Source organism: Cetorhinus maximus, chromosome 31 (genome assembly GCF_964194155.1).
Source record: "Cetorhinus maximus chromosome 31, sCetMax3.hap1.1, whole genome shotgun sequence".
NCBI classification, from domain to species: domain Eukaryota; kingdom Metazoa; phylum Chordata; class Chondrichthyes; order Lamniformes; family Cetorhinidae; genus Cetorhinus; species Cetorhinus maximus.
In genome coordinates this window covers 17,794,957-17,809,986 of record NC_135909.1, presented here as the reverse complement: position 1 = coordinate 17,809,986, position 15,030 = coordinate 17,794,957, and the positions used below count along the sequence as shown (strand labels likewise).

At 44.5% G+C, this 15,030-nt stretch overlaps 1 non-coding gene across 1 annotated transcript; it reads left to right on the top strand.

Moving 5' to 3' along the window:
• Positions 1 to 319: 319 nt before the first annotated feature.
• Positions 320 to 410, top strand: trnar-ucu (transfer RNA arginine (anticodon UCU)). The gene is given in 2 exon segments: positions 320 to 356; positions 375 to 410. It is a non-coding gene; the product is annotated as a tRNA-Arg (tRNA).
• The last annotated feature ends 14,620 nt before the right edge of the window (positions 411 to 15,030 follow it).

Sequence of the window (15,030 nt, the reverse complement as noted above, 5' to 3'; positions counted from 1 at the left end):
TTGTAAACTTTATTTTGTCTTTTTTCCCTGTGTTCTTCCGACCAAAATGAATCACTTCATACTTCTCTGCAAAAAAATTCAGCCACCACTTGTCGGCCCTGTTTTCCAACCGATGTCTCTTTGAAGGAAATTGTTATTTCTTTCGAACTTCTATAGCTCTGTTCACAGCCACAGGACGTCCAAAACACTTCACAGGTAACGTGTGCCTTTGAAATGTCGTCATTGTTCAATTGTGGGAAATTGCTGACCTTTTGAAGCTTTTGTTCTGCAGTGTCAGAAATTCCCTTGTGTCAATAGCAAATGCGACCTTGATGAGTCTGGCTCTGTGGCGCAACGGATAGCGCGTTGGACTTCTAGCTGTTCTCATTTAAGGGATTCAAAGGTTGTGGGTTCGAGTCCCACCAGAGTCGATTTTTAGATAAAGGTTTGAAGTAAATCAGCAGCTGGATCATCCATGTTCTCAGTTGCCGTCACCAACCTCCTTCTGTACAGGTGAATCCAGTCACTCCCCGCTTTCCAATCTGAACCACTTTGCAGAAGAAAATTCGCCACCTAACAGTGAAATGGGTGGTAAAAGGAGTAAAACCGCTTCATCGTTACAAGGGTACAGAATTGGCTGACTGGCAGGAAACAGAGGTTGGCGGTAAATGAATGTTTTTCGGCCTGGCGGAAGGATTGGGACCTTTGCTGTTCCTGATAAATATCAATGACCGAGACCTTTGTGCCCAGGACAAAATTTCAGCGTTTGCAGAAGATACAAAGCTTGGAAGCATTGTGGAGAGTGTGGAGGATAGTGTAGGACTTCAAATGGACTTGGAGCTGTTGGTGGAAATGGAGAGACAGGTGGCAGATGAAGTTCAATGGAGAGAGGTTTGGTTGGTAGAACATGGAGACACAATATAAAATGAAGGATACAACTCTAAGGGAGGTGGAGAAACAATGGGACTTGGATGTTTATGTACATAAATTATTGAAGGTGGCAGGACAGGTTGAGAGAGTTTTTCATCAACCATACTGTATCCTGCGCTTTACTGATAAAGAGATAGAGTGCAAGAGTAAGAGGCTATGTTGAATTTGTATAATTCATGAGTTCGGCCTCAACAAGAGTATTGTGTCCGGTTCTGGGTGCCACTCTTTAGGGAGGATGTGGAGGTGCTGGAGAGATTGCAGGAAACATTCACGTGAATGGTTCCAGGGACGAGGAGCTTCAGTTATGAGGATATGTTGGAGAAGATAAGGTTGTTTCCCTCACAGAAAATCAGGTTAAGAGGAGATTTGATAGAGGTGTTCAACATCATTAGAAGTCTGGACAGAGTAGATAGGGAGAAATTCTTTTCACTCGTGATAGGATCGAAAATTATATTTGATTAGTAAAAAAAAGCGAACTGTTTTCAGAAGTTATTTTTAATTATTATTTTGAAGCGAGTGATTAGGGCCTGGAATGCACTGTCTAAGAGTGTGATGGAGGCAGGATCAACTGAATCATTCAAAAGGGAATTATTATGTTATCTGAAAATGAAGAATGTGTAGGGTAATGGGGAGAATGAGGGGGAATGGTTCAAGAGTTGTTCATTCGGAGAGCCTGTGAAGAAATTATGGGCCAAATGTCCTCTTTCTGTGCCGTAACAATGCAGTTTTTCGGTGACATATAGCCAACGAGCATCAGTGACATGCAACATAACATTACTTCCCATAACTGCTCCGTCATCTTTCCAAACTGTTTCTGACAGACAGCTCGGAACAAGAATGTTGTGAGTCTACACCCCTGAACATCAAGGCCAACACGATTATCACAGCTGGAATGAACAGTTCCTGTTGCAGCTTCAGATCAGACATTAGATTATCACAGGCGCTCTGTCAGACTGCATGTTCCTTCAGTCAGGTTTCCAATTGGACACTTGGAATGAGCGGCTATGTGAATATTAATGGTCCAGGGGTAGATTTCACTTTTGCCAGACTGGATTCTCAGTTCCATTTCCAGACATTTCCCTTTCTCTTTCTGAATCCAAACTTGGTCCCTTATTCATTTCCACTTTTCATTGTTTCATCAGCTGCCACGTTTCTATCTGTCTGAGCCTTTCGCTCTGCAATTCCTTCTAGAAACGCCCCCAATTGCCAACCCCCACCCCACCCAGCTTAAGACCCTCTTAAATTACATCCCTTTGACCAAGGTTTTGTTCAGCTGCCCAAATTTATGACTCAGTGTCGAATGTTGCTTGACTGAGCGCCTTTGAAGAGCTTTGGGAAGTTTTATTCAATTGCGGTGCTGTTTTTGAAATTGTTCAAATTTGGATAAATTAAGTTTCGGAATCAATTTTGTCAAAATTTTCCTCGAATTTTCTCCAATTGTTTCACGTTGCGAAACTCCTGCCATGAGGTGGTCACATGATGACCAGTTTGATAGAGTAAATCAGGAGAAACTGTTCCCATTAACGGAAGGGCCGCTAACCAGAGGGCACAGTTTGACGCTGATTGGCAAATGAGACAGGAGAGAGATGAGGAGAATGTATTTTAAACTGAGCGTTGTGTGAAATGGAAGCTTTCTGGACGGGTGGTGGAAGCAGATTCAATAATAACTTTCAAAAGACATTTGGAGAAATACCTGAAAGGAAATACAATACAGGAATATGGGGAGGGAGCATGGATGTGGGAGTAATCATATCGCTCAACCAAACACCCAGCACAGGCGGAATGACCTCTGTCTGTCCTGTATCCTTCTATGATTCATGGATAGAAATCAGTCCTACATCCTGTGGGGCATGAAGGGCGTCAGAAGCTGGCATGAGAATTGATCCCGTGGGCGCGGAATGGAAACGGTAAAATATTGTCTTCTTTCAAGAAATCGAAACTGATTTGCAGGTATGACTATGTCTGTTTAAATGTGGTTTGTTACCAGTTCCAGATTATTAAATTTAAAGGGTTGTGTTATCAGGCAAGGAGCTTACTATGATATAAAAACAGGAAATGCTGGAAACACTCAGCAACAACTGTAATTGGAAAACGGATTAATGTTTCAAGTTAACGATACTCCAGCAGAACTGAGGAAAGAGAGAAATGTAATAGGTTTTGAACAAGTGAAAGAGTCGGGGGCTGGGAAGAGGTTGAAGAAAAGCACAGGTCTGTGATGGTGTAGGTGCCCGGAGAGATGAAATTACAAAAAAAAAGTATCACGGGGCAAAAGCCAAAGGGAACAGACAAAGAAACAAACGATTGGCCCAGATGAGGTGTGAATGGCTGGATAGCAGCCGTTCAATTGCAATGAGAAAGATTAGAGAATGACGGAAAAGACGAAATAGCAAAAAACACATGAAACAAGTTGGAAATAGAGTTTTTAATCTAAAAATATTGAACTCAGTGTGAGTCCTGAAATCTGTAGGGTGCCGAATTGAAAGGTGACTGTGTTCTTCCTCGGGCTTAAATTAATCTTCATTGGAACGGTGCAGCAGACCAAGGACAGAAAGGTCAGAGTGGGAGCAAGGTGGCGAATTGAAATTACAAGTGGCAGGAAAGTCGGAGTCAGGCTTGCGGACTGAAAGGAGGTGTTGTCAAAGCGGTCACTCAGTCTGTGGGGCCTCATCAAGTCGCGGAGGCCATATTGTTAACACTAAATACATTATGTTAAGTTGAAAGCAGGACAAGTGTATCACTGTTAAACTTGGAAAGAGTGTTTGGGGCCCTGAATGTTGAGAATGGAAGAGGTAAAAGAAGAGATTCAATTTATGCAGTTGCATGGGATTGTGCCCTAGAAAAGGGAAGATGTACTGGGGGAGCACCAGCTGTCGCCGAGTGAATGGCCCCTTTGGAATGGTGATTGTGGAGGAGAAGGGAGGGTGTTTTTGGTGGTCATATCATGTTGGTTGTGGTGGAAATGTCGGAGGATAATGTGTTGAATATGGAAACTGGCGGGCTGGATGGTGAAAACCAGCGCCACTGAATCAACTCCGCTCAGTTTACACAGGATGCAATAATCCGCATTTCCCGGTCAGCAGCAATTACCACCTCACACAAAGATTTTGCCTCCCCGATGTTCCTGCACATTTCTCCAGGGATCTTGCCGTCCTGGTGCCAGAGAAATGAACAGCCCCGCCCCTATCTAATTCCGCCATCTAAACCCAGCGGCAGAGTCATGGGACGAAAGGACGTGGCCCCTTTTTACAGCATTAGCTGCCTTATTCTGGTAGTTTAAATATCGAGTCATTGACTGTGGATGAGCGAATACATGACTGACTGGGTGAGTTGGTGAGGCAGTTTCTGGTGGACTGTGTACAGTTTTAGTCTCCTTAGTTTAGAAAGGATATCATTGCATTACAGCGGGTCAGAGGAGATTCAGTCGACTGATTCCTGAAATGGGAGGGTTTTCTTATGTAGAAAGGTTGAGGAGGTTGGGCCTCTACCCATTGGAGTTTAGAGGAATGGGACGTGATCTCATTGAAAGATATAAAATCCTGAGGGGACTTGACAGGGTGGCTGCTGATACTATGTTTCCTTTTGTGGGGGACTCTACAATCAGGTGACTCAGTTTAAAAATATCGGGCTCTCCCATTTCAGACTGACAGAAGGTAATTTATTTCCTTTCTCTCTCAGTGGCACATTAATCTGTCGATTTCTCTTCCCCAGAGAGCAGTGGAGGCTGGGTCATTGAAAATGTTCAAGGGGAGTTGGAGAAATTTTTGACAAAGGAATGAGTAAAGAATTATGGGGGGCAGACAGGAAAGTGGAGTTGAGGCCACATTCAGATCAGCCATGCTGGAGCAGCTTCGAGGGGCTGAATGGCCTGTTACTGCTCCTGATTTTCGTGTTCTTGTTCTTGTGTGCCTCTCTCGGCACTGCTGTCCCTGTCCTGCTCACCGTCTCGCTTGCCGGACTGCTCGGCGCCTCAGTAACCTCCCGCTCTCCAGCCTGCTCCCTACCCCTCACCGCCTCACTTGCTGTTCTGCTTGTCACCATCTCCTCAGTTCTTGTGGTGAGATGGGCGGCGACAGGGGTCAGGAGGGAGGTGCCGAGTGGGAGGTGAGGGGCTTGGTAGTCGGGTAGCGAGCGGTGCGGCATAAGGGTCGGCGTGTAGCGCAGCGAGCGAGGCGGGGAGTGCCTGGGGTCAGGGCACCTGGCATTCGGGAGCAGGGGAGTGAGTGGGAGGCAGCAAGTGGGCGACGGTCAACGGCTGAACAACGAGGATGTCAGCGGTGGGAGGAGCGGCGCACGCACCGGCAGACTGAGTGGGTGCCGAGTTCTTGTTCCAGCTCGGTGTCAGGAGTTACAGTGTAAAACTGATCACAATTCTAGCATTGCTGAGTTCTGATGAAATGTCATCGACCTGAAACGTGAACACCCTTTCACTGTCCACGCTGCTGCCTGCCATGAGGTGTAATTCTTAATTGTTTTCTGGTGTTACGACAGAAACCCAAAAGGACGGTTGACGCACTCTGGAGGACAATGAATGCACATAGCGGTTATCTCACTTACCTGTGGAATGCTCGTTGGTCTAGAGGTATGATTCGCGCTTCGGGATTTTCATTAAATGATTATGCCTCTCGGGTTCAAATCCCGGACTAGTCCTCGTGTGTCGTCACTTAAAATCCAAATTCATTTGCGAGCGAAAAGGCGGATTTTACTTAAACCGGGGCGAGGTTTCATAACCTGAGAAGCCATTATAGCGAAATTATCACTGCAAAACACGTGGAGTAAATGAAGAAACTGTTGCTCATGTAATTGGACGGTTAATTTATCCTAATAAGGGAAGTGTAAAAGTTAATTTATCCCAAACCTGGGTTCGATTGCAGAGAATGCATAACTCAATGCCTTCAATAATATTTCAAGGAGAAAATTTCAGATACAGATAAATAACCATTTTCTCACTGATCCATCATATATTTGATGAATACAAATCTATCAAACTGAGATTTAAAATTAAAATGTTGTTTCCCGATGGGATCTCTGAAATTCCAGTCCTCTTTTTTGAGAGATGTTTCCTAATTTCACTCCGGAAATGTCATGTTTTTTGACGGCGCCCCAACGCCCCCACACCCCACCCCCTCCCCCAATTCCGAAATTCGCAGAAGTTTCTCTCTCTGACACTATCGTCTTAACATGTCATCATTCTCCTGCAACGTTTTGAAGCTCTCTGACCCTCTGCCTCGTGGCCTCCCCTCTACCGCTGCTAAATTCCAGAAAATAAACCGAAGAACAGCCCCATCGTATAAACCATTACCAAAGGAAGCCGTTCTTCCCGAATTAATGTCCATCTAGATGGTAACAGTCGTGGGTTTGCCTGCCTATTAGGCAGTCCACCCAAATACTAACAATTTAATACGAGAAAATCTTTTCCACACGTTGTCTTTGGATCCTTTTTGAATGAAATAAAATCTGCCCTGTTTGGTTACTGACCCTTGCGCCAGTGGGAACAGTTCATCTTTATTTACTTTCTCTAAACCCTCTTGACAGTTCTGTCTGTGGAGTGATTAAAAATACCGAAAGCCAGACGTGGGATTTGAACAATGAGGGACTGTAGATCAATGATAAGGGAAGTGATACTTTGATAATCAGATTAGGAAATAGTTTGAAAGTTATGAAATTCGTCCAAACCTGTGCATTGCTGGTTCAGGAGCACAATGCGTCACTAGGGCGTGGGAAACTCGGATTAGATTCTCCACGTCGACATATAAATTGCCTATTTTGTTACAGTATCACAGTCCCTAAATTATTTTCTTTTCTTCGAGGTCAGGTTACTTTCAGTTTGCTTTCTGTTTTAGGGCAGTGATCTTGTAGTTAGGGAAATAAATTGATTTCAGCATGTTTGGTAATTCAGGAGTAGAATTCTTATTTATCATCACAGAAACCTGGGTTCGATTGCAGTGAATGCATAACTCAATGTCTTCAATAATATTTCAAAGATCAAATTTCCAATACAGATAAATACCCATTTTCTCACTGATCCTTCATATATTTAATGAATACAAATCTACCAAACTGAGATTTAAAATTAAAGTGCTGTTTCCCGATGGGATCTCTGAAATTCCAGTCCCCTTTGCTGAGAGAGATGTTTCCTAATTTCACACAGGAAACGTCATGTGTTTTTTCACTGCGCCCCAACGCACCCACACCCCTACCGCTCCCCCTCCCCCATTCCAAAATTCGCAGAAGTCTCTGTCTCTGACACTATCTTCTTAAAATGTCGGAAACTTCGATAAAATTGCTCATTAATTCGGGAAGAACGGCTTCCTTTGGTAATGGTTTATATGAAGGGGCTGTTCTGTGGTTTATTTTCTGGAATTTAGCAACGTTAGAGGGGAGGCCACAAGGCGACGCGTGTGAGCTGGCCGCATGGCCTAATGGATAAGGCGTCTGACTTTTGTGTTATTGGCTGATGTTATCAGAAGATTGTAGGTTCAACTCCTGCCGCGGTCGTTTTATGCAGAAATCTGTTTAACTTCCTGAAAACCGCTGTCTCACTCGTCAGCTGAAGGTTCTGCGTTTCCTTCCAAACATTTCAGGGCTCTTTCTCACACTCTCTGCTCTTGTTAATTTGTGCATTAGTTTCTAACTCACCTTTGTATTTTGTGTAGTTCCTAACAGACCCACAATATCTGATCAGGTTCGTGAAGTTATTGATGTATCCAACTGGGACAAAAATCTTTGCATCAATCGGTTTAATAAAATGTTTTGGAATAATTGCAATCTTCGCATGAATCTGAATTAGCTGAATCTGATGTCACTGGACTAACAATACAGAGGGCCAGGTTAATCTCTGCGGGCACGGGTCTAAATCCCACCAGAGCAGTTTTAAATTAAAATATTTCCTAAATTAGGAATTGAAACCTAGGCTCAGTAATGGCGGCTATGAAACTATCATCGATTGTAGTAAAAACCCACCCGGTTCACGAATGCCCTTTACGGAAAGAAATCATCCGCCCTTCCCTACATGTGACTCCAGACACACAGTAATTTGCTTCACTTGTAATTTCAAGGATAATGTGAGATGCTCAACAAATGCTGGGCTTGCAAAAAGCGCCCATATTCCATGAAAAAATAAACAAGTGGTAAACAGACAGGACATAATTATCAGGATGTCTACCTTTTCTCTTGAAAAAGGAAGGCTGGGGGGGTGGTCTCATATTGGTCTTTAAACTTATGAAAGATTTTGGGAGGCTGAATGCAGCAATAATGGAGTGGAGAAGGGCCGATAATTCTGTATCTCGCTTACACACAAGTCAAACGGCTGACAGGTCGAATGCAACGTAATAATTAGTTAACTGTGCATCGGCGACTCATAAGAGTGTTGGATAAATTCCATCCGCAATGTCTCCGCGACACTCTCCAGATTCCATGGGAACACTGCCAAACAAACTGTAGTGGCGTTCTTGAAGGCAGCTCATCAATCATTCAGGCCAAACTCCTGAAACGTTAACTTGGATGGACTGCACACTGTGTCCGGATGGACGAAAAGTGTCGCACCCTCCAGGTCCTGTTTCCTCAACTCTCAATGGCCAACATTCCAGGGGAGGACAAAGAAAACGCTTCAAAGATTCTCTGAAACGTTAATTCAAGCGCTGCAGCATTCATATTAATGACTGCGAGGAACTTGCTTCTCATCATTCAAAATGACCAAAACTTATCCCACAAGCTGCAGCACACTCTGAGTCACAAGGTCTCAATCACGAGGCAGAACGGCAGCTGAGGAGAAGTGACAGGAAGCAAATCCTGCACTCCGGATCTCACTACCTCTTGGGACATCCTATCCCATGTGTCCAAAGATCTGTGGACCGAGAATTGACCTGTTCACTCACATGAAGACCCATGGCAGAAATTCACGGCCCTGAGTGGATGTCATCATCGTATCGAGGAACAGACGATAACTATTGCTTGTTACAAAATACATATAAGAAACGGTCATCTCCATTCTCATAGTATTTCTAAAACTGTCCCTTCCCAAATAATGTGAACAAGTCTTCTCGATTGTCTCTGATCTCTCAACTTCACTATATCAGAATGTGCTGCCATCTACTGGCCGCAACAGAGCGGTAGAAACTCACATTGTCGGTGTCGCAGAAACAGGTCAATGTGAGGAATTTGTGATGTGATGTGATGAGGCAGACATAGAAATACAAATATGAAATACTATTTAGAAAACATGATTAATTAATTTATTCCCATTGAATCGGCAGCAGTTACAGGCCAACTATCGCCTGGAGCAACTGAGACGATTAGATAAACTGCATTTAAAAGATGTCTAGATAAGTCTAGGAGGGAGAATGAATTTCAGGGATAAACAGATAATGTTACATGAAGTATTCTAGGTGGAGGATCTTGTCGGGCAGTTTACCTGTTAGAACAAATGGCCCACTTTCAGTGAGATATATTCTGGGTTAAATGAATCCAGATTTGCAAAGTGTCTCAGGGACTGACAGACACGTACTGAATCCCACACTCAAACTGAGAGTAAAAGACAGAAAGATCCAGAATGAATCATTAACTCAGGCGTGGCACGAGACACTGACTGATACACATTGAATCGCACATTCTCACAGTATTCAATGGACAGAATGATACAGAATGAATCATACACACAGGCACATCATCAGAAACTTACAGATCCCCGATAAATCCCGAAAACTAATCCCGTCCCACGGACAAAGCGATAAAGAATTAATCCACTGAGACCGACAAATGGGGAATGAATTCCACACTCAAATACTGTTCCAGCGACAAAGTGATGCAGAGAGAACCTCACACCCGTACAAGTGGAAAAGTTATAGCAGAGAAGGAGACCATTCGGCCTTTTGTCTGTCCTGAGATTCTTCAACAGGAATTCAGCTATCCCAGTCCCCAGCCCTCTCTCCATAGCCATGTAAACTTTTCTCTTCAGGCAGTTGTCTAGTTCCACTATGAAAGCACCGATTTTAACCTGCCTCTACCACTTGCCCCAGACAGTGCATTCCCGATCCTTACCACTCACCAGGGAAGATGAATCCTCATGTCCCCATTGATTCATTTAAAACCTGTGCCTTGCACAAAGAGAAGCTGTTTCTCACTGTCTAATCTGTCTCAATCTGTCGCTGCCTCGCCGTCCTGTATTCCCGACCGTCAGGCATGGTTTCTCAGTCTGACCCCATCCCTGTAACATCGGAAAATCTCTTGGCCAACCCCTGCTCCTTGTTCGCATGTTCCATCAAATTACTCGATAAATCGGAATGAAGAGCGTCCTTAAAGAAGCAGTCATTGGTTTAAATGAAGGGACTGAGTGGTGATTTAATTTCTGTAACTATGCAACTTCTGGAGGGAGCCCAATAGTCAAAGTGTGGAGTGTGGAAGAAGTGAAGCTGGATAGAAGGTCAGCGATAGAGGGAAAATATGACAGATTGACAAAGGTGCCATGAATTAATGGACAAAGGCAATTTTGATGGTAGCAATAAGGGCTAAAAAAAAGGTGTTGATAGTGGTGTAAAGGTCAGAAAGCAGAATGTGATAATAGGAAACAGGGGTAGCATTGTGTGAAAGAACAACATGGAACAGGCAACAGGGGACCCTTTGGGGGATGGGGTGGGGGTGGGGTCGGTGGTGAGGAATAGGAAGTTAGAAAATGAGATAGAAGGGTGTAAAAAGCGGATTAAGTTGTGGATAAACGAATAAAAATAAAACTAAGTGGATAAAAATTTAAAAATAATTTAGAAAAAAAGGGGACTAAAAGGGGGTGCGAATAGAGGAGAGAGTTCCTGGTCTGAAGCTGTTGAACTCAAGATAAGTCCAGAAGGCTGTAAACTGCCTAATCGCAAGATGAGTTGCTGTTCCTCCAGTTTGTGTTGAGTTTCACTGAAAAATTGCAGCAGGCCAAGGAGGGACATGTGGGCATGAGAGCAGGATGGTGTGTTGAAATGGCAAGTGACAGACATGTCTGGGTCGTGCTTGCAGACAGACCAAAGGTGTTCCGCAAAGTGGTCACGCAGTCTGGGTTTGATGTCCCCAATGTAGAGGAGGCCGCATTGGGAGCAGTGAATGCAGTTGACCAAATTGGAAGAGGTGCAAGTGAAGCCCTGCTTCACCTGAAAGGAGTATTCTGGCCATTCGATGGTGAGGAGGGAGGAGGTAAAGGGGCAATTGTTGCACCTTCTTCGATTGCATGGGAAGGTGCCATGGGAAGGGGATGAGGTGTTGGGAGTGATGGAGGAGTGATCCAGGTTGTCCCCGAGGGAACGGTCCCTCTGGGATGCTGACGGTTTGGGGGTGGGGTGGGGGGGTGGAGGTGGTCTGGGAGGATTAGGGGAAGGTGGTGGCATCACGATTGGGTTGGATGAAATGGCGGAGGATGATTCTTTGAATATGGAGGTTGGTGGGGTGGAAAGTGTGGACAAGGGGGACCCTATCGTGGTTCTGTGAGGGAGGGGAAAGTGTGAGGACTAGAGGCGCGGGAGATGTGCGGGACATGGTTGAAGGCACGGCCAAACACAGTCGGTGGGAAACCTGGATTAAGGAAGAAGGAAGTCATGTCAGAAGCGCCGTTTTGGAAAGTTGCCTCATCGGGACACATGCGAAGGTGCTGAAGGAACTGAGAGAATGGGATGGAGCCCTTACAGGAAGCAGGGTGTGAGGAGCTGTAGTCGAGGTAGCTGTGGGGGTCGGTGAGCTGGATTTGAATATTGGTGGGCAGTCTATTACAAGAAATGGAGACAGAGATGTCAAGGTAGGGAAGGGAAGTGCTGGATATGGACGATGTGAAGGTGATGGAGGGGTGGAAATTGGAAGCAAATTTGATATATTTTTCCAGGTCCAAACAGAGCATGAAGAGTCACCGAAGTGAGTCCACTAGAGTTTGCTGGAAGTTCATCAGCATTAATGTACCCATTCAATGCATTTACGTGCTGATTGCCATTACCTCAGTCCTAGAGGCTTTCTTAAGTTTAAACACAGCCTGAGAGTCCCACAGTTTGATTTTGATTTGGCCGGATCAGGGTGCGTTGTCCAAGAGGTTTTTCAAACTTCTTTGCGTTGGAGATGGTGACATTTATTGAAATCAGGAGCATGTTTAAGATCCCGAGAAATCATTACAGACAGTATATCACTGCAACACACGTGAAGAAAATGAACGCAAATGTTAAAGAAGGTTTGTCCATGTAACGGGAATCTGGATTGATCCTGATGCTGAAATCAGTCGGTTTCAATCGTGCCTGAAAGAACATAGAAACCGACAGAACTGGAGTCCCGCAGTTTAGTTTGATTTTATCCACACTTTAACTGTATTGTGGTATTTACACTGAGACGAGTTTGAGCCTTTTCTTGTGTTTGAGCAATCCGGTTCAGAGGGAATTAACAATCAGGGATTTGAGCAGGAATGAAATAAATTACTCAGCAGAATGTGACTCAGGGGCACAGTAGGACAGTAAATGTTGGAGTTGGAGTATCTTTGGACAGAAGCTGTCGGAGTGTCAGTTTCTCGTGACAGAATTGATACCCAAGTTCCGCCGGTAAATCAGCAGGAACTCGACCCAACTCATCCACACAGTCAAGCTGGTGAAACAAAATGACTGGCGGCCTGGCTCTTCCGCAGATCACTCGGCTCTCGGCCTCCTGCAATGTTCCTATGAAGCTCAGGTACGCTCGAAGAACAGCGCCTCATCTTTCAATTAGACACTTTCCAGCTTTCCAGTGAGATCATTGAGATCAACAATATCGCTCTGGAAAAGTGTCCCCAACCCACCCACCCATTCTCCCTCCCTCCCGCGCTCCATTTTGACTTCGCTTTTCCTGTTTACAGAGGTTATTTCGAGATTCCTTTTCCTCGTGTTTTTATTTTCGGATGGCAGTTGTTCATCAATCTGCCATTCACTCCTCCTCCAGAAACATCCTTTGTTTCTTTACTTGTTCCATTGATCTTACAGAGAGTTTTCAAGGACACGACGGGCCTCATTTTGTGCTGTTGAAAATCTAAGAGCTTATGTTTCCCTCTCTCTGGCCATGCAGCATAAACTATTTTCTCATTTTTTTAACCGGCTTCCAAAATATCACAGGCTGTCGCTTTTGATTTTTTTTTCTTTCCTTACACAGGCTTACAACTAATTACAAAACTAACTTTTCCCAGTTCTGGTGAAAGGTCATCGATGTGAGACATGGACCCAGTTTCACATTCTCTGTCACTACCTGAGCTGTGGTGTAACTCTTGCATTTTCTGACTTAACAATTGTGATGTGACAGGTTGGTTAAAAGGATTTGGGAGACAATGAAAGTTATCTTTGGTTGATGTAGCGTCCCTGGCTGCCTCGTTGTTCCAGTCTTTAGTGGTATTATTCTCATTTAGGGGTGTTCTTTAAATTAGTTTGCTCGAGTTGTCAGGTTCAATTCCCGGACGAGCCCTCCTGAGATGTTGAAGACATCGGTGCACTTTTCAACCTCAGAGACTCTTCTTCACTCACTCTAAGTTGGACTTTCCATCCTTGCCTGGATCCCTGTGTTAGGCGCAAGTTCAATGTTGTTCATTTTATAAAAACAGTAAAATTCACTCTAATTATAAAACAGGAGTTTTAAAAGGACTGCAGCTGAAAATATAGCAATAAAAGCGGGAGATTCCGATCATGTCAGTGATTATTTGTGAAGTGTGATCCTGACGCGAGTGCCCGAGTCTAGAATGACGAGAATCCATGGAGACAGATCCTGAAGAGATTGTCTGAGCCCAGAGTTCCGGGTCTCTGTGGAGGGACAGGAGAAGGTCATTCAGTCCCTCCTTCCTGTTCCAACACTCAGTTAGACAATGGCTGATGTGTGCCTTAGCTCCATCCAACTGCCTTGATTCCATATCCTATTATACTGTTGCCTCGCAAAAAACTATTACTCACGGATTTGGAATTATTAATTAAGGCAGCATTTACTGCTTATTAGGGAAGACAGTTTCACACCTCTATCTTTGCGTGAAACAATATTTTTAAAGTCTCTCCTGAATGGCCTGGCTTTGTTGACATTCTGAAATAAAAACAAAGAAGCTGTTGAAAATAACTCTGCAACTCCGGCAGCATCTGCGGCGAGTGAAACAGAGCCTCCCGGAACTGGCGAAGAAGTCACATTGGAATCGAAACGTTCGCCCTGTTCCAGGTCTGGCAGCATCAGTGGAGAGAGGGACAGAGTTAATGTTTGATTCTTCGAGAGAGATACTGTCAGACCTGATTCCAGAGAGCGGGGCCGGGAAATTATTCTGAATAAAACCAAAAAACTACTGCGGATGCTGGAAATCCAAAACAAAAACAGAATTACCTGGAAAAACTCAGCAGGTCTGGCAGCATCGGCGGAGAAGAAAAGAGTCGACGTTTCGAGTCCTCATGACACTTCAATAGAACTGAGTAAAGTTAGGGGAGGGGTGAGATATAAGCTGGTTTAAGGTGGGTGCGGGGGGGAGAGAAGTTGGGCGGGGAGTGGTAGTAGGGACACGCAAGCAGTGATAGGAGCAGGTAATCAAAAGATGTCACAGACAAAGGAACAAAGACATGTTAAAGGTGGTGATATTATCTAAGAGAATGTGCTAATTAAGAATGGATGGCAGGACACTCAAGGTACAGCTCTAGTGGGGGTGGGGTGGAAAGACTGACAGGGCATTACAAGTATATATTTAAAAATAATGGAAATAGGTGGGAAAAGAAAAATCTATATATGGAAAAAACAAAAGGGAGCGGTTAGAAACGGAAAGGGGGTGGGGATGGGGGAGGGAGTTCAAGATCTAAAGTTGTTGAATTCAATATTCCGTCTGGAAGGCTGTAAAGTGCCTAGTCGGAAGATGAGGTGCTGTTCCTTCAGTTTGCGTTGGGCTTCACTGGAACAATGTAGCAAGCCAAGGACAGACATGTGGGCAAGTGAGCAGGGTGGAGTGTTAAAATGGCAAGCGACAGGGAGGTTTGGGTCTTTCTTGCGGACAGACCGCAGGAGTTCTGCAAAGCGGTCGCCCAGTTTACGTTTGGTCTCTCCAATGTAGAGGAGACCGCAATGGGAGCAACGAATGCAGTAGACTAAGTTAGGGGAAATGCAAGTGAAATGCTGCTTCACTTGAAAGCTGTGTTT